Source organism: Amblyomma mixtum, chromosome 2 (assembly GCF_055824585.1).
Source record: "Amblyomma mixtum isolate Tamu chromosome 2, ASM5582458v1, whole genome shotgun sequence".
Lineage (NCBI taxonomy): Eukaryota > Metazoa > Arthropoda > Arachnida > Ixodida > Ixodidae > Amblyomma > Amblyomma mixtum.
This window is the reverse complement of record NC_143013.1, coordinates 61,794,443-61,813,167: the sequence shown is the minus strand read 5'-3', so window position 1 is coordinate 61,813,167 and position 18,725 is coordinate 61,794,443. Positions and strand designations below refer to the sequence as shown.

The 18,725-nt window shown below is 45.9% G+C and overlaps 1 protein-coding gene across 4 annotated transcripts in view; it reads right to left on the bottom strand.

The window, feature by feature from the left end:
• Positions 1–18,053, bottom strand: part of LOC149359519 (cytochrome b5 reductase 4) — a 171,739-nt gene extending 153,686 nt beyond the window's left edge. For all 4 annotated transcript variants that reach the window (XM_089571724.1, XM_089571727.1, XM_089571723.1 and 1 more), the window contains exons 1-2: positions 17,927–18,053; positions 15,882–15,902 (exon numbers count right to left, since the gene is read on the bottom strand). The gene's annotated coding sequence lies outside the window, so the exon portion shown is untranslated. The remainder of the gene's footprint in view (positions 1–15,881; positions 15,903–17,926) is intronic.
• Between the last annotated feature and the right edge of the window lie 672 nt (positions 18,054–18,725).

Genomic DNA, 18,725 nt, shown 5'->3' with positions numbered 1-18,725 from the left:
AGGCACTGCTGTATAGTAATCGAGCGGCGATCGCAGATGAGACAGACCGTAACTCCGCCTAGCTAATAATTCCCTGCAGCGGCAAGGGAGCAACTTTGCCCTGCTCCAAATACACAGAGTACAGCGGGACATGGAACAGATCGTACACCTCTACATGAATCGCAGTTCCGCACAACTTTCACGCGAGACAGGCACAGCTTGAAACTATTGCTGGCGATCTTTCGAAAAGGTTTATGAATTTGTAAACAGAGAGGCTTGTCAAACTGTCGGACAACGAGAAGATACCATCAACCATCGGCAACTCACAGACAAAACGCAGCAGCACTGCAGTGCCGCGCTGCGACACCCGCGCAATGCGACAAGGTCTCGAGCGCGTGTCGCCAACATCATTAGGACCAGCTATAGGCTGCGGCGGGCCCGCGCTGATCGCACCCATCCCATGGAAACGACTCACGTCGCGGGCTTGGACGCTAACGCCTCTATACGACAGAGAATCTTCAGAAAGAACAGCAAGGGGGGGGGGGGGGGGGGGTACAGACATCAGCGAGTATCGGCCGTAAAACGAACGGGTCGGCTTGATTAGGCCACCCTCCTCCTGCAGCATATTAGACAGCCGCGGTTTTCGCCCCTATCGCAAAACTACGCTGCCACGAAGTAGGAGAAGTACTGAACGCAGGGCCGTAAGGAGCAGAAAAGAGGAAGAGGGTAATAGGGACAGCGGAGTCAATTTTCCGCACCATGGAGCACCGCTGCGGCGAGCAACAGCGAAGGCGCATAGTTTGCACCTCGAGAGAGATACTGTAGTGGAAAGCCTTCTCGGCATGAAAGGGAAAATGATCAGGGAAATAAAAGAAAGCTTCAGGGAACAAAAGGAAGGTACAGCGTAGAGCACAGAGGTGCGCTTTGGAATTGGAGCACGAGCGGAGAAAATGGGCCCGCCGGTTCAAGGCGCAAAGTGGAGAGTGAAGCCTTTTTCCCTCTCCTAACGATTTCCCCACTTTCCGAACTGCGAAGCTCCGAGCTTCGGGAAATTCAGGGAGAAGGGGGAACGTAAGCAGCAGCAGCAACGGCGGCGGCAAGATAAAGAAAGGGGGGGGGGGGGGCTAATTTCCCGCGGGACGCGTTTAGGGAGCCGCCGCTGGGCTTTCTCATTTATTCGCCGAAAGCAGCCTTTCTCTTTCCCTGCGATGTTTCTGCGAGCGTTGGCGCAGCGACCCTTCTCGTTTTTTTTTTTAGTCTTTCTAATAATGACCCTGGTCTGCTACTTTTCTTTTTATTTTGTCTAAAGATAAAACATGACATCTGCTCTTTTACTTCTCCCGGCGATAATGAGCGACCGCCCAAGGACCGATAAAGCACTGATAATTGCATTCCTTTCTTAGCGGGCTTTTCAAAGCGACATGCAAGGACTAAGATACGACATGGAGCACAGTGCGCATGCAAGCATCGCGACGCTCTATTTACCGTTGCACTCACTGATGTCACAGCGGCCGCCATTTTGTTGTCTGTGGAGCACTGGGAAAGGCTGTGGGTTTGTCTAACGGGATTACCGCCTCCTCCTCCGGCCTGCGCTGCTGAAACTACGCGCTCGACAACAAAATGGCGCTTGTGACGTCACGTGAATACCCCTATACACAAGCCGCTTCAATTGTTACAGAGAGAAACAGCAGAAATGCACACTCGACCACGTTTCCGGAAGCGCTCACAGCTGATAAGTTCCTGCATAAATGCAATTCTAGTGATGCCACTCCAGCGTTCATCCCGCGCAGTGCGCGCAATTCTCTTCGTTTTATGCCGCCGTCTTTTATAAGCTTAAAGCATTTCCAGTAGCTTTATAGCCAGCAGCTGGCTCTACTTTGAGTGACGGCATCTTCGGGTGCATGCTGTTGTGTTCTTCCGAGCATGCCAGTGAAAAGCAGCGGCAGCAAAGGAGAGCGATGACGGACTACTTTGTTGCGTGCGTGTTCGTGAGCACCAGTAACAATGGGCACCGAACATGCGAACTGAGACGGATGCGCTCGGCACAACGCCATAGTCAGCTCTTATATGAGAGAGGACGCGGCACAAAGCACTCAGGCCTCCCCGTAATATTGTGGCCAGTTGCTGCGAACCGCGCTTTCGGGCACTGCCGCCTCTTTCGGTATCAATTTCTTATTTCGCTGTTAGCGCCGCATATTGTATAAGCGGCGAGAGACTGACGTGCCCAACTAAGTATATATAGGCTACTTTTCCCCCTGTTTTCTGCAGAAAACAGAAGCACCGCTTTCGCAGTATAACGGCGCAGGACGGTAGGACCAATTGTTGTTGTTGCCTCAGTGACATGGCACATACCCACGACGGGGGATAGGCTACGGTTCAATGAGGACAGCCAAAAGAAGAGGCTAAAGTGGTACCAAGCTAATGGTTTTGCTTTGGATAAGAAATCAGAATAATTAAAGAGGAATTTAAAAAAAAATAATTAATGAATTAAACGGGAAAGAAGGTTAGAGAATTGAATACATGAAATTACTGTTGTTCTTGGCTTCAGTAAACATGGCACCAAGAAGTTTCTTTTTAGTCGTCATCATCTTTTTGTTCTTTCTCTTCTTCACCATTCGCCATAATACTAGCCACATGAGTGAGATGAACCCCGTGCGGGACATTGCGTTGTAACCACATTCTCCTCTGCCAGGCCCCGTGAACTCAAACAAAATCTCCGCGCAAAAGCGAAAGAACAACTGCAACATAAGTACCGCCCCTGCCTCGTCCTTGTCGCGAATTTCCGAGAACGGAGGGCCGACACGGTTACGAGATAGCGACGGGGCATCGTGAATGGGACAGGCAGCGGGGAAACTGCCCGAACACGAAGAAGCCAGGCGGAAGGACCGAGAAACACAGCCGGAAAAAGAAAACAAGAAACTCGGAGGCGCGTGACACTTCATTAAACAGCGAAAGTGGAGCACGAGGGGAAGAGCACGCTGCTTTTCTGCTGGACTGCTATTGGGGGGGGGGGGGGGAGCGGTCCAGAGTTTGAGACAGGGGGAGGAGAAAATTAAGTACACGAGACGGAGGGTTCCCGGGAACGAACAAAACTACTGGAAACGAACTCAGGCAGGAAGGAAAAAAGAAATGAAGCGTGGGGAAAACAAAAAAAAAAGACAGAGAAATAACGTTAGTAAAGTACGAAACAACCCAGCCTCCAAGCTAATGCAAGCGCCCAAAGCCGACCCCGAAACATCCTTGAGAACGCGGCGCTATACACGCAACACACAGAGGCGGCATGCAAGCCGCTTACTACCGACGCAGCCAGCGTGACGAGCAGGTCGGCAAAGACGGGAAGAAGGGAAGCGAGCACGAAGGGAAATAGGGAAAGCCGTATAAGCAGCGCGCAGAAGAAAGCCAACAAATAACAAAAGCGGTCCGGCGAACGGCAATTCCGCTGAGCTGGCACACTCGATTCGCAAACGGGATTCGTCTTGCGTCGGTGCTCCCTCCCACGCTCTCCTTTTCTTCCCTTCTTATCCGGGAGGCTTCCGTCCTCCCGTTAAAGAGCCAACGGGGCCCAGAACCCACGCCAATTGCATCCCTTTATTTTTTTTCCCGCGGGCTGCAAAAGCGTTCCCACCTAAGTGCGCTTAATTTCATCGCCTTACTTTATCCTCCTTAGCGCCGCAGTTCTCGTCATCGCCACCAGGCGATGCTGCCTTCCTTCTTCCTCTAGGGTGCCTCGATGCCTGCCCACCGCGCCGCCGTTCGAACGGCGGCGCGGCGGGCAGGCATCGAGGCACCTTATCTTTATACTATCTTCCTCCGCCATGCATCTTCCCGTCCGACGTGCCTGTGCCGCCCACGCAAGTATTCTGTCCACATTTGGGGAAGGGAGGGGGGGGGGGGAGTTCCCAAACGGAGACATTTGCCTGCTTTGCCGCCATTTTTTAGTGCGAAATCACTATTGTCCTCATAACCTTGAAAATGCCAGTGCGTGGCGACGCCTCTGAAGTTAGTCACGTGAAGCGGGAAACGGCGGGAAATAATCGAGACTTTGAATGAGAGTGACCTTGGACAACCGGGAGAAATAAAATCAACATTGCCGCGACTTGTTTCGAACCCGCGGCGGCGCCAACAGATCAGCTTCGCTGGCCTCTGCACTGCAGCATTATAAAATATCGTCGCAGCCGATCACGCTTCGTGTTAAACTGCAACACAGTCTCGCGCCGTGCATTACACGTCGCCGTCTTCATCAACTTCCATCTGTGCGCAAGTCACACTAAATCGCGCTTTCAGGTACGTGGCGATGGTGTCCTCCTGCAAAAACCCGCTTTCGCACAATATTTCGCGGTTAGCAATGCTGGTTTGGCTTGTGGTTTATCGGGGTTTAACGTCCCCAGACTACTCAGGCTGTGAGGGTCACTGTAGTGGAGGGCCCCGAAAATTTCGCCCACCTGGAGTTCATTAACGTGCACTGACTTCCCACAGTACGCGGGCCTCTAGAATTTCGCCTCCATCGAAACTGGACCGCCGCGGCCGGGATCGAACCCGCGTCTTTCGGTTAGCAATGCTATTTCTCCAGCACTTCTTTTTTTTTCTGGCGAAGAGAGTTCACGAAATCTATTGCGCAAATACGATAATCCCCTTCCCTCCCGCACACCGGCCTCCTCCAAGAGTCACCAAGAAATCCGCTTCAACCCGCATGATGATCAATCTCCAACGCTCTCTGCTCTTAGCCCAAGCCTCGCGTAACCACTATACCTAGCTTTGTCGTCGCTTTTCAAAGCCGGCTACCAATTACCGAAAGAGCTGATGGAACTGTTCCCATTTCCCTACAGCCATATTCCATAACCTTTCTGATCGCATAAACCGGGCGCGCGGGAAAGCTCGCATAGCAAATCCCCCGTCTTCCCCTCCGAACGGGGCCAGTTAGCGCGGCGCAGATGGGCTGTCTCGCATACCGCGCATCGCTTACATCATTATGCGGGCGACGACCACGAGAGGGCGAAAATCATAAACAAAAAAACCCCGCCAGAGGGCTTCCCTACCAGGTTCGGGCTTCGAAATGCGATCACCACGCCCGGTCCGATTGGTTTCTCTCGGGCACGCATCGCAGCGCTTCGCCGATCGGCGGAATGGGATTTCGCTTCCGTTGCCGTTGTTTTCGACACCGTGCACGACGCGTGTGCCAACGCTGCTGCAGCCACGACTAACACAGGAAATGGGTGATCAAGACGACGTCACGGACCCTGTGCTGACGCACAGTGCGTCTGCATAGTCCGTGCAGGCGTGCACGTACGCATGCTGTTTATTACGGAAGCCACTCAAGGTGACACAACAAAGCGCTTTTGTCCTGAGCGCTGTCTACCGCCGTTCGGAGAAGAGAAAAAGGCTGTTTAATGTCAAAGTAATACCTATGGGTATTCCCCCAGCAAAAGTAAATTGCGCTAGATCACTATAATCCGCTTAGGTCAAGCCTCAACCGATCAACTTCAAGTCGCGCAGTGCTTTCAGTGCTATAGCGCGCGAAAACAATGTGACAAAATACGGCCCCTTCACAGTGGCACAGACCAGACATTTGAGAGCTTTAGCACAGCGTGTAGGCGTACTTTAGCTTTGGCGTATACCGAATTACCAGATGCTGCGCAGCTGCAAATCGGCGTATGTCTATGCTAGTGCGCCTACTCTCTGCTAAAACTCTATTCTTGAGAGCGCCGAGAGCGCGGACGAACGCGCAGTTCCCATTTAAGATACCAATGACAGTTCCGCAAACAGCTAAACAGAACCCCCATGGAGGTGCCACTACGTAAATACCGGCCAGATATGTAAGGTTGATCGAACTGGAAAATGACGACGTGATAGCGACACTACTTTTTCTCGCTCCATAGCTTTAATGCTGGCTCGTTTCTCAACATTTCGCGACGAGGAATACGTCCGCGAATCCAATATATGTATACGTCTCGAAGCTACACGCCCGAGTTTTCGAGGAAAGCGATGTCCGCGTCAGTGTTAAGCTTCGGCGAATTTAAGTGCTGGGTCCCCGTTCGCTGCGACTACATTCAAAACACGCCCCGATGCGGAAAATTTGAGAGGAATTTTTCGTACAGTTCTCCGTTTACTTTCTTTTCAACAAGCCATCAACATTATCTTCACAATCTAGGAACAGTACAAACTATAACACTACTCCCGTAGAAAGAGACACTTTCGGCAAACCTCGCAAAGCCGCCGTGGGCGGATGATAATGCCGTGGGATACATGCAGATCGATTCTCGGCAGCTGCATCTTCCCAACGGCGGCGGCAATTTCGGACGAGGAGCGCGATTTGGCGCGCCAGACTCACTGCTACATTCTTGGGCGCGCGAGAATGCTTCGCAGAAGCACCGACGTCTCCCGTTCCTCAACGATACAAACGCAACCTGCATCCGTAACTATCGTGAGCGAGATCCCTGAAATTTGGTGACTGCGTCTATCATTTTCCTTTTCTTTTTCTTGCAAAGCTTCCAGTATACCCGACTTCATTTTCTTCATCCCCGCCTTCATTTAGGCTTTTATTTTTTTGGATGCCAACCAAAAGACATTGGACACCTTTAGCATACCGTGTTACCGTTACCGGAATACCGGCAGCCCGCGCGCCGTCAGTGCGCACGCCAGAAGATCGCCTTGAGAGCACCAGACGGCGCCAGGTACCAAGAGCTGCGGAAAGCCTGCCGCATCGGGACCAATCAGCGCGTGCGCACTGGCGGTAGGCGGGCTCTCGGTACTCCGGCCTCGATAACACGGTACACAGTATGCTAAAGGTGTCTATTATTTCATTTCTCGTCGCAGGTATTTCTTTGTTTATCTATGTTCTTTAGTTTTCTTCTTTTTGGTGGGAAAAGAAGGGAGAGGGGACGCACTTGGCGACTTTTCTCAATTCTCTTAAATTTTAACCGCTCCAAAGTTCTGCCTCGACATATCTCATTCAACTTCATTTAGTTCACACTGCATCTTCATTTACGAACGTAATGCTTCCGTGCAGGCTTCAACATAAGCCTCGTTTCGCTGCGCTTAAAAAAATTTGCAAGCGCTTTTAACGTTAGTGTAAACATGTGCCGAAATTTCCATGCACAATAAAAAAACACATAGGAAAAAGGCAGGCCACAATCACCGCTAGCCAACACCTTATCCGTATAGCCCTAGATATATGAAGCTGAAAAAAAAACAGCTAAAGAAAATAGAAGCATAAAGGTTTGACGGATAGGAGATCAAGCACGCAAGCTTCCAAGAGAATTCTCAAGGAGAATAATGCCGCCATTAAAAAAAATAGAAAGGAGGAAGCGCGGTGAAGAGCAACAAGAGAGATAGAGAAACCACTGAAGAGGAAATTAAAGACAATAATTACGTGCGAACGATAACGCTGCCCTCTAAGATAATACACAGCCAATTTCTGCGTAATACTAAGACTACAACAACACATGACAAACACTCGATGTAAAGCCATGTAAGACCCTGTGCAAAGGGGCAACCAAGACCGGGTTGAAAGAGCGAGCGCCTGTGGTCGCGTCATGAGGCCACAACGGCGTATCTGTTGTAACATTTTCAGAATATTATTGTTGCGAAAGCTACATTGGCCACGAACTTGCGATTTCGCTGTGGAGCTGCTCAGAGGAGGCACAGACACCGACCTTGAGCCGTTGCCTAGCAACCACCGCAGCTGGCGGACGCCGCGCGCTCGCCGCGCCATCTGGCATGACGTCACACCGCGTGCTTCGCCGCCGTTTGGTATGACGTCACGCCGCTTGCCTCGTCGTTGCGTTGGCCTCCGCTCGCTTCGCCAGCTGTGTCCCATGCCTGATAACATGTCGGATTGAAAAGGAGAGCTCGCGTGCGCCGCAACCACAGTTGAGGCGGCAGTATGGACGTCGACAAGTCTGCGAAGCAGTAGGAGGCCTGCTGGAATCGACATCGGAACGAGATGAAGAGGAAACGAATCGCCCAGGAAACAGAAGAACAGCGCGCCGAACGACGGGCTAAACGCCGTGAATATGCCGCCTTAGCTTTCGCTACGTATATCCTGGCATAGCCCAGCTAAGCCACTGGCAATTTTATTACAGTACTTATTACTACAATGTACTGACAAAGAGAATCACTATGCTTGAACTTTGCACTGCATACTGGTAATGCCGCGAATTTCTAAACTGAATTCATACAGACAGTCGTCCTGCGTCATTTTTGCACTCTGCATTCGCGAGGAAATATGTTGCTGCTTTATTATTACGAAAAATTCGCCGTTTTAATGCCTGCAACGCAATATGGATGGTCTAGATGGTCGCCAAAATATTTAATGAGTGCTTATGCACTAATATCTTTGCTTGGACATCAAAACAAAGCTTAGCAAGCATTTCAAGATCATTAACCACCTTCCCGTAGGTATCGCATTCATATTAGATTCCACGCTTTTTAGACAATCATTATTCCCGCATTTTAGTGAAGCGACTTGTGCGTTCTTTTATTGCTGTTCAGTCGTTTTTTTATGTTTTATTCTTTCTACTGCGTCTTGAAGTTACGCGTTTTATTTTCGCGTTTTGTTCATTCTTTTCTTGCACTTTTACGCACAATGTTTGTATGTTTGCACTTTATATTTTGCCACTGTTATGTTGTATTTTGTTTTCTGTAATACAATCCCCTATCCAATGCTTCCGCGAATGTAGTTATTCGAAATAAACAAAAAAATGTACGTGTGTTATTCTTGCCACCTCTTTTGAGATTTGCGTAATTTCTACGAACGAAGCTTACTTTAATCCAGTGCTTACTCGTGATTTTCAACAGTGTCAATATATATATATATACACACACTTCACTTTAGCTGTACTGCCATTATTTGTTATTTGTCGTTCACCGATGTTGCTGGGCCTATAACCTCACTACTGGCTTTGGCAAACCAGTTTTCTTTTGCATTTGTTTGCAAGATGGTTTAAAATCATCATTATCAATACTAACAAAGTCACAAAACTCCACTATAACTTACATCGTGTGCAGTCAGAACCTGAAACACAGTGATCAGGATTGCCACAGTGGTACCCGCACATCGCATAACGACAGTCGCAGCCGCAATACGCATTTCTTTCAAGAGCAAACCGCAAAAACCGCCGTCGTCCGATATAATTACGGGCCCTGAGAAGTCACCCGGAAACTATTCCACTGCCACTTCCTTTCCCGCAGCGACCGCGACTCGCCACCTCGTTAGTCCACACTGCAACGCGCCGCAAATCCCCACGCGGCCGCCAAATGTGCCCCCGCTATCCCTCACACCACACGGAGGCGAACTGCCCTTCTTCACGCCAGCCCGCGCACTCAGCTACACTACCTAGGTGGCGGAGATTCCGGCGCGTATCGATTGGGCCAGGAAGTCTCGCCCCGGAAGTGGAACGGAGGAAGCCGGAAAAAAAGGATCACACCGCGAAAGAGGGAAGCGGCGGGCTACCGGGAAGCAGAGGAGCGCGCGGCGCGAGAGGGGGGGGGGGGGGGGGGGGGGGCAAGCGCAGGCAGCTCGGCAATGATCTATACGAGGGAGGCGGGATTCTCTTCGGAAGAGCTCCAGCTGCCCAGCTCGCGTTCCATTCGATCACCGCGCGGTACAGCGCCACGTCGCGGTGCCTGACAGCGGAAGAAGCCTTCCGGAAGAGCGAGGGGCCAAGGAAGCCCCAGGCGTGGCAGGGGGCTCAGGACTGGCGCACACCGCGCCTCGGTTCGTGACAAGGGCTTGGGCATACAATGCAGAGCTCGAGAAACGGTTTCCTGTCTTTTTTTTTTCAAGAACGATAAATACTATGTGAGGTTGCCTGCTCTGAATAAACACGCTCGCCTCGGGCATAATACGCCGTAACGAGAAACTGAACGTTAACCTGCCAGCCAATGAGAATGTCATCTAGGAAGGCCGCGGATTCGAAGTTTTCTTTAGAGAAGGCGCTGTCTGTAATCCCATGTGCTAAGTGTGTCGAATAGTGGCAGCCCATATGTGTAGCTGTTGCAGCACCACTTATACTGGGAAACAAATATTGGCGACAGTATTTTTTTCTTATTTCTTATTCACTTTGCCTTTCTTATATAAATGCAGCCAATGACAATATTGTGACACACTGTCAAGATGGCAATATGCACTGGTTTACACAGGGGAGACGAAGGGTTCAACACCTGTCTATTACCACTAAAGAAAAAAAAAAGCTCCATTTAAATTCTCTTCCGTACAAGGAAAGAATCAGTTCAATATAAACAGCACTCTCGAGGTCAGCCGCGCATCTTATCTGAAGCTGAGGACAGGCCACCTTTTCAAAGTGCAGAACACTCCATGATGAAAGGCTATGTACTGCCAGGCACAAGATTCTTCTCCCATTAAACTTTTAGCTCGAGATGCTAAGATGCATAGGCCTTGAACCCAGCACCCCAGGCTCAAAATTGTTTGTCTGCTGTGTCACAACACAGCGTCATTATCAATGATAAGGTATTTAAAAGCGAGAAAGACTGTTACTGAACAAAACATGTCCCTTTTGGGCACTTGATAAATAGAGTATGTCCAGGCTGCAAAGGCCTAAAGGTCAGTGTGGCCAGCTCCTTACTGCAGACACAGAATCTATGAAATGAAGTTCAGAACTCTTACGCATTTGAAGCAATGTAGAGAGGTAGGTGCCTCAATACGCACTGCATTAATGCAGTTTCAGAGCCATAGGTTCACATCAACCATAGTTCGTAATATCATCACTTCACCGCACTTGCCAGTATAGGGAACCCCACCCCCCTTTCCAACAAAGACACCCCTAAGACTATGTGTCAAAAAACTAATATTCAGAGGCTCATTCTCCTGAGTGAAAACAAGAAATAAATGACAACAAAACTGAGCTGTTATCCAGTAAAGCACAGTAGCATCAAACTTCAAAGAGTGAACATTGACAAGTGTATCGGTTTATGGTTTTGGGTTTAACGTCAATAAAGCAGTGTGGAGACTGTCACAGCAGGTCTTTGCACAGTCCCTTACATACACTCAAGCTAAATAAGCAGAAAGGAAGGGAAGCACACGACGTGCCATGTAGACAATCTACCCTTAACCAACTTTCCCAATACATTCAGAATCATGTGCAAACAAAAGAATGCACTCAATTTGACTTCTTCTTTCATCAAAATGAAAGTTAAACATTTCACAGAGTTTCTAGTGCAGCCATGATAAGTCCACATGACTGCAAGTCCGAATGACATGTGCAGAAGTAACATACCATTTCGGTACATCAATGTTAGTACAGTGCTAGTCAGACATCTCCACCTCAGGAATATTACCTTTAAACAACTCTTGAATCTATTGACAGCCAAAAGCTCTAGTTCTATGATATGCACACGTGAACTCAGTGCTGTCAGAGCTGTCGTATGTGTCACCTTATAACAGGTTATGACAGTCACGTGAAAACATCAGTGACAGTCTTTCCCCTCGATAACATGGGTGGTGGACCAAAGTGCATCATAAAGTGGATTAAAGTTTCTTCTTTGAAAAAGATCTGCAAAAGCTATGAACATATCCCCTTGCAGTCAAAAAAAGAGCTGTGATCAAAAGGCTCATGAGTCACTAGCCGTTCCAAAGTAAGCATGCCCCATACACATTGTACCACAAGGAGTAGCACACCTGCCACTCCAGGGTGCATTCAGGAAACATGTCGGCTGCCCGTAAATAATCACAGGCAATTAATACTTCACAAATTCAAATTTTTTATGCTCCAGCTCAGCCTCTTATCCCACTTCAGTTTTTGAGACCATTTTTTTTTTTTTCAATTTAAGAAACCTTCCAGCTGATCAACAGCACTGCACACTTTCATGAACAACCGAATAAATTATTCTCATTCCGAAACATGTTAGGACTGAAATGTGTTCGGGAGCAATAGATGAAAAGGCGAGAAAATGGCAAACAGGAAAAGGACATTGCCACTGATGCAACTAAATTCATTGAAAATTCATGCAACTAAATTCCATTCAAATGCAAAAAAAAAATAACAATATGGGTATGTGTACACAGCATTTCTCACAAAAAAGAACAGCATTATTATACAAAAAAATCTAACATGAAACAGCACTCAACCACATAGAAATTGTGAAATGGCGAAGTAACTCTACATTCAAACCTTTTAGCTTAGACCTAAACCGTTCGATCTTCAAAAAAATACAAGGAGCAGAAGTAAAGAAAAAAAAACAGAGCATCCAAGAACTGTTTATTTTTTCCAAAGAATACCTGATAAAGAAAATGAAAAGTAAAGCAAAAGATACAGCCATTAAGTCACTACCACTTAAGCAAAACAATTAAATCCCCTAAAGGAAATCTCAAATATACAAGTTGATCAAAATTAAGCTTCACGGATTTCTTAGAATTACGCACTGAAAGATGCATGAAATGTGCACATAAGCTATGCACCAGGCGGACATAAAGTGAGATGATAACAGCAAAACAATTAAATCCCCTAAAGCAAATCTCAAATATGCAAGGTGATGAAAATTGCACAGGAATGCAGTGAAAAAATGCATTTGGCTAAGTGAGGGTAGTTTTCTTTTGTGGTTTAGTGCTTTATAGTGCAAAGTAGCACAATCGACATGCCGCACCATTTTCCATATTGCATGAATGACTTAGATGTAAACTCCCTTTGTAGCTTGTGCCACGCAGAAAGCCACATTCAGCAGCTGTCAGCCCAGTGAGTGCTAATATATAGTAGAAGCCAACAGCCACAGAAACCAAGGGGCACAGGGGATATATTTTTTATTTATTTATTTATTTAATTTGTGGTGTTGATCAATTTAGAATATTACTTAATTTGTCATCGCTTAAAGCTAATTGATTAGAAAAGCAGAAGAAAAAACAACCACCTGCCGCCGGTGGGATCCGAACCCACGACCTCCGAATTCGGAGGTCGTGGGTTCGGATCCCACCGGCGGCATGTGGTTGTTTTTTCTCCTGCTTTTCTAATCAATTTTCTTTAAGCGATAACATATTCAGTAATATTCTAAAATTGATCAACACTACAAAATAAATATATTAATTAAAAAAAAATCCCCTGTGCCCCTTGGTTTCTGTGGCTGTTGGCTTCTGTCATATTTACAACGAGCCCCTCATTCCCCTTCCCTTGTTTGCCTAGTATATAGTAGCAATTCATGAGATGTGAACAGTCTTTGTAGTCGTTAGGTCATTTAGCCATGAGACTCCTTCGAGCATATCATAGACCACTAGGCACGTCAACCTACATCCCATTATTTCAAGTACAATGACGTTCACGGTAAAGGGCGTGTAACTACCAAAATCAGGTCTAATTTCAACTTCTCTGGCGACCAGTATGCAGAGAAGCTAACCTTAATCAGAGCATTTTTATTTTTTATTTCTTTTCTTCGTGATTCGTTATTATGGACGACTAGCTTTATGGACAGTTTTGCTCAGGAACTAAGGTGTCCCCATTAACAAGGCACAACTGTATTGACAATAATAATAATATCTGGTCAGATATGTGTAATTGAATGCAATTAAGAAATAGGTCAACAAATGAGATAAAAATGGATTTTGAATATGTATTTAAAAGTATAGAAATTGCACAAGCCAAATCTAATGCCCAGAACGATGGACTCCAGAATTCGCCTCTCTATGCAGTAGCCAGAGTAATCAGAACATCAATGAGAGAGGCAGTAGATCAGAGCAATGGGACATTCACAGCAATGGGACATTGTTCCTGTGAACAACCACTAGGTTCAGTGACGACAGAATAACTGGGGGCAAGTGCACGATGACGTCCTTCGATTAGAGCGGAAAAGCAGAGAGGTTGCTCGGACAACATTCAAAATCATATTAAAATATGTTCCACTCAATGCCTGCCACTAAAAGTTGTCCATGGCATCTCCTTATGATCACGAAACGAAATGTATCATTTGCGTTCAAAATTCTGCGTCTGTACCCCTCTAGGCAGGCTGTCACTGCAGCCATTCCTTAACAAGGAATCAACTCAGTAGTGGAGGATTTTGCCAAAGATGTTTATTCACATTGTTGGGCTCTACTTCAGCCATTGAATCCTTGACACAAGCCTAGTTTGAAGCAAGGCTTTACTAAAATTGCAGGACCAGTACGACTTGCCCATTGTTTTCCTACCAGTTTATTTTTATGCATTACACAAACCGATCTCATGCATCAATTTTAACATTATAAACACAGACAGCAGCAGGAGTGCTAAAGGGGGTGAGCAGCACGGAAGTCTTTTTTGCATAATGTTTTTCGTGAACTATGTCGAAAAAGAAAGGAGGTGAATGCTGTAGTCATGCCAAAAATTTCCCACTCGAAGGGAGCAAACACCCAACCCCAGGCCCCAATAAAACTGTATTTGGACGGTAGCATAACTAGCAAAATTGAACTGTTTAGCAATCTGCACGACTTATCATGGTTATAACTGAGGAGTTCTTCAGCACCTTCATAAAACAAAAGTTAAGCATGAAGCACACGTAATTGGCAGAATGAACCACCCACGTCAGCCTTGCACAGAGTGATGGACCGATGCACTACCCCACAAACAAAGCCATATCTCAGCACAGCTACTAGCATCTACAAGCACTGCTTACAAGGCCACAGAACCACATGAACCTACAAGTCAGATAAGCAAAAGCGCTCTACCCGGAAACCGTGGGCTGCTGTCTATTTTCAGATTTGAAGGACTAAAGACAGGAAATTTTTGCTGCACATTTTCTTTTTTGGAATGATGTGCGACACATTAGTATACATGGCTCAGCATGTGGTATTTGCTGACAAGGACTAAATAATTATTAACTGAATTTCTTCTGTACCACTGTATAGGTTGCAGTTCAGGTTAATGATGGCTGCGACGTCAAAGTTATAATGCTTGAAAAACATTGCAATTTACCTGATACTTATTCATTCGTTGCCATTCCATCTCTCTAGGTAGGCTGGTGTAAACAATGGAAGTTAAAGAATAAGGCAGGGATCATATGTCAATGTTTTTCATTGTTACCTGAACTGTTTCACGTTACCTGAATTGAACTATGTAGTCAGAGCAATCGTTCGGCCATTCAAACAGCAACCAAACAGCATTACAGACGAAATTAAACTTAATGACTGTTTAGCGGTCATAGCCGAATATCAGGTGGTGATATATACTATTAATGTCTTATGCATGATTACAAAGAGGAAAATGATAAATCAAGAATTTGGAGTCTGTACTACTTAGTTGCCTGTGTACACTGTTCACACACTCTACAGAAAGGTAATGTAGATGGTACATGCAGAAACACACAATAACTACTCTCTAAAATGTCTCTGCAATAATTCTGAAAGACAAAATTTGTAAAAAAAAATTATAATAAGGAATGAAGTGTTTCGCCAGGTTAGAAATAGCAAACACATTTCATAATCTATACGCCAAAGAAATGCATGCCCGGTGCATGCCCGGTTGTGCATGCCCGGTGTACAACGACGAAACCTGGTACAGCAAAGAAAGGCTGTATATTGAACGAAAAGTGGCACGTGGAGTTTAAAGTCTCAAAGTGACGCGCAAGCTATGAGGGGCACTAAAGTGGATGATGCCAGATTAATTTAGACCATCTGGGGTCCTTTAACGTGCGCTCACGTCGCACAGCACATGGGCGCATTTGTGCTTCAGCTCCACTGAAATGTGAAAACTCAATCCCGCAACCTTGGGACCAGCAGCTGAGCTCCAAAGCCACTGAGCTACCACGACAGGTCTTGGATAAAAAGGGTGAGGCATGAAAAACTTTCACAGAAGCACTACACGAGCTTAATAAAGCTGGCATGAGAACACAGACCACACAGGCACATCTTTTCTTTCATCCATCATATATATGCCCACTTTATGCTCTGAGGTAATAAAAATTTGTGAAAAAAAAAGATTCAAACTCACCAAGTTAGATGATGGAAGATCCTGATGAAGTAGTATGCATAAGGCAAATGAAAAAAAAAGAAGCAAGATAAGTAACTTTTACTGCAAACACACATTAATCAATCAAATCATTTTTCTTTTTACAGAGGGAACCGCCACAAAAGGGAAGCAGCTTGATGTGGCCTGCTATTTCAAGAACAAAAGGTTTTTTATGCAACAAGGATCGAGATTATCAGATGCAAAGTTTACACATAAATGAATTACACTGAGAGATGACAGAAAATACATGAACACAAGCATACAAACACACACACTATAGAACCAACAAAGGTGAAAATGCAGTTCAGAAATAAAAGATTAAAAATATATTTACATAAAGAAAGCATACATGGCCAAACAAAACAAATTACAAACTACTTTGTGATAATTTTACATCTGTGAATATTTTGTGACTTCTGACAGTTTTAAAACCTTAAGTGGGCACAAGCCATCCGCTTGTAAGGCAAATATTATAACAGCCCGATTTTTCTTTTAGCATTACTAAGTCACTCTCAAGCAAGTTATACTTTATAGCCAGATAAAATTACCATGCTAAATGTTAGGTATGGAAGTTGTGCAGCTTAATTACACAGTAATGATTACACACTAATGAAACAGGTTCTACAATGTGGCAATAAAATAGAACAGTCACAATTATATTAATGTTCTTCCTTTAAAACAACTTATTCTAGTTCCTCTTAACTGAAGTTCCCCACAGCATGCATGCACAAATAAACAGAAGTGGAAGCTAAGAAATCACGCAACTATTTTATGCGCTCTAGTAGCATAAACATTTTTTCCTTTAATTGGCCCACTGCTTTAAAGTTTGTCATGGTCATTCGTTATACGCCATTCCAAAGTCAAACTGCTCATGCAGTAAACTCCTAAATCTTTAGATAACTTCCCAATTTCTACACTCTTGGCACCAAGGGTCCCTTTAGGCAGAACAAGTTTTATTCTCAAGCTAGAAAAGCAGCACCTTTGTCTTACTGAAATTTATTGTTATGGAATTCGCATTCGCCAAAGCTAAAATGAGGGCCAGAGTTTCTTCACATACTGTTTCATTTTCTTTGTCATTATATCCTGGAATTGGAAGAGTGTCCTTGCCTGTGGCAATATTTGTAGCCTTACTATTATACAAGGGAGCACATTGTTGGGCGAGTCGGTCGTACATACATACTTAAAGAAGGGAATTGCGCTAAAAAGACACGGACGAGAAAGGACATGGACGGGCGCAATTGATGTCGCCCGTCCATGTCATTTCTCGTCCGTGTCTTTTTAGCGCAATTCCCTTCTTTAAGCACTATTATACTTCCCAAAACGCATAACCTAGACCAGACATGTGAAACATGCACATTTTGTTGCAAGCACAGGTTTTCTAATATGAATAATAATACTCCGTCGCAGCCCGCTAGCCACGGCAGAGATTGAAACAACACAGAATTGCTCTGCGCGACAACCTCTCATGGTTGCCGAAAAAAGAAGCAAAATGAAAATATAATTGCTTTACTGAGACCACGCACAAAGGTTCACCGCTAAAGGCTCGATATATTACGTTGTATGGGCCCTCACAGGAAGTCGTTCTTCAGGTGCACAAACTGAGACGACACAACAGCTGGAGCGTAGTTAGACCACAACAAACACTACCAGTACACCTGTGTAAACCAGTAATACAACAACGGGTTTTAAAATTTCACGATGCAAAACGATGCGCTTTCACGAGTCCTTCAGCTATCGATCGACGAACATCAGCCCGCACACAGCCATTTCACACCGCAGTAGCGACTCGATGACCAGACAGGAAAGAGTTAGTTAACCGACCACTTCCTGCGTGAGTTATTCAAATGTAGCGCCAATACAAGTGCTATCAACGCGCTCCATTCATCCATTCAAACCAGCTATCTGCTCGCCGAAACCAACCTCGCCTACCGCACACGCTCGGCACACATCTCCCGAGAAACCCCTCCCTGTCAATGAATGCGGCAGTTTCGTCCAGAAAAGTGTCGCCCGAATGTTCACCACTATACCTTGCTCTCGCTGAAACGTTGTGACGACCGTAAACAGGCCTTAGAGGAAGAAGAAGCACAGGCGAAAGCGAAAATCACGCACAAGCTGCACTGCAACACTCACACGCAAAGCGCCATATTGGAGACTGCTGCTATGTTTACATCCGGACAAAGGTGGCGCCATCTGACACCAAAAGAAACAGGTATTAGTGTTTCGGTTTCAGTTTCGGTTTCAGTTTCGGTTTCGAGCCTTCTACATATATGTTTTGGATTCATAGTATAGTATATGCTGTACCATGAAGCAATATGCGATTACCCGTGAATACCTTGTGGACTTTGTGGTGTTTTAACAATAGCAAAACTGCAGACAGCTGCATAAGTGTGAGCGCTGCAGTATGACACTACAGTCGTATTCCTTTTCTATACCTTTAATTGTTATCTAAGGCCAAACGTCACAGTCTTATATTTTGTTTCAGACTGCCGCCTGCTCGCGCCAGAGCTTTTGCAAATTTCTGTCGTACAGTGCGCATGGTATAGACATCTTCCGATTTAGGAGTACTACTAAAGAGCTCTAGCTCAGCTATGTGCACTACCCACTTTCCGGCTGCGGTACCCAGAAGTAGAGTTTGAACGTTCGAAAGCTTCCTCTGCACTGGTCTGCCTGCGGTCGCTACCATTTTCCCAGACGCCGACGCTGAAAATACTGGAAAAAGTCGGCAATCCTTGAATCTTACGAAAGTACAGAGGAGTTTTCAATTTTTTTTTTTTTTTAGAAGTGAATTAATGTGGACATGTGGAGATCGCGGCTATTGTTCCCACT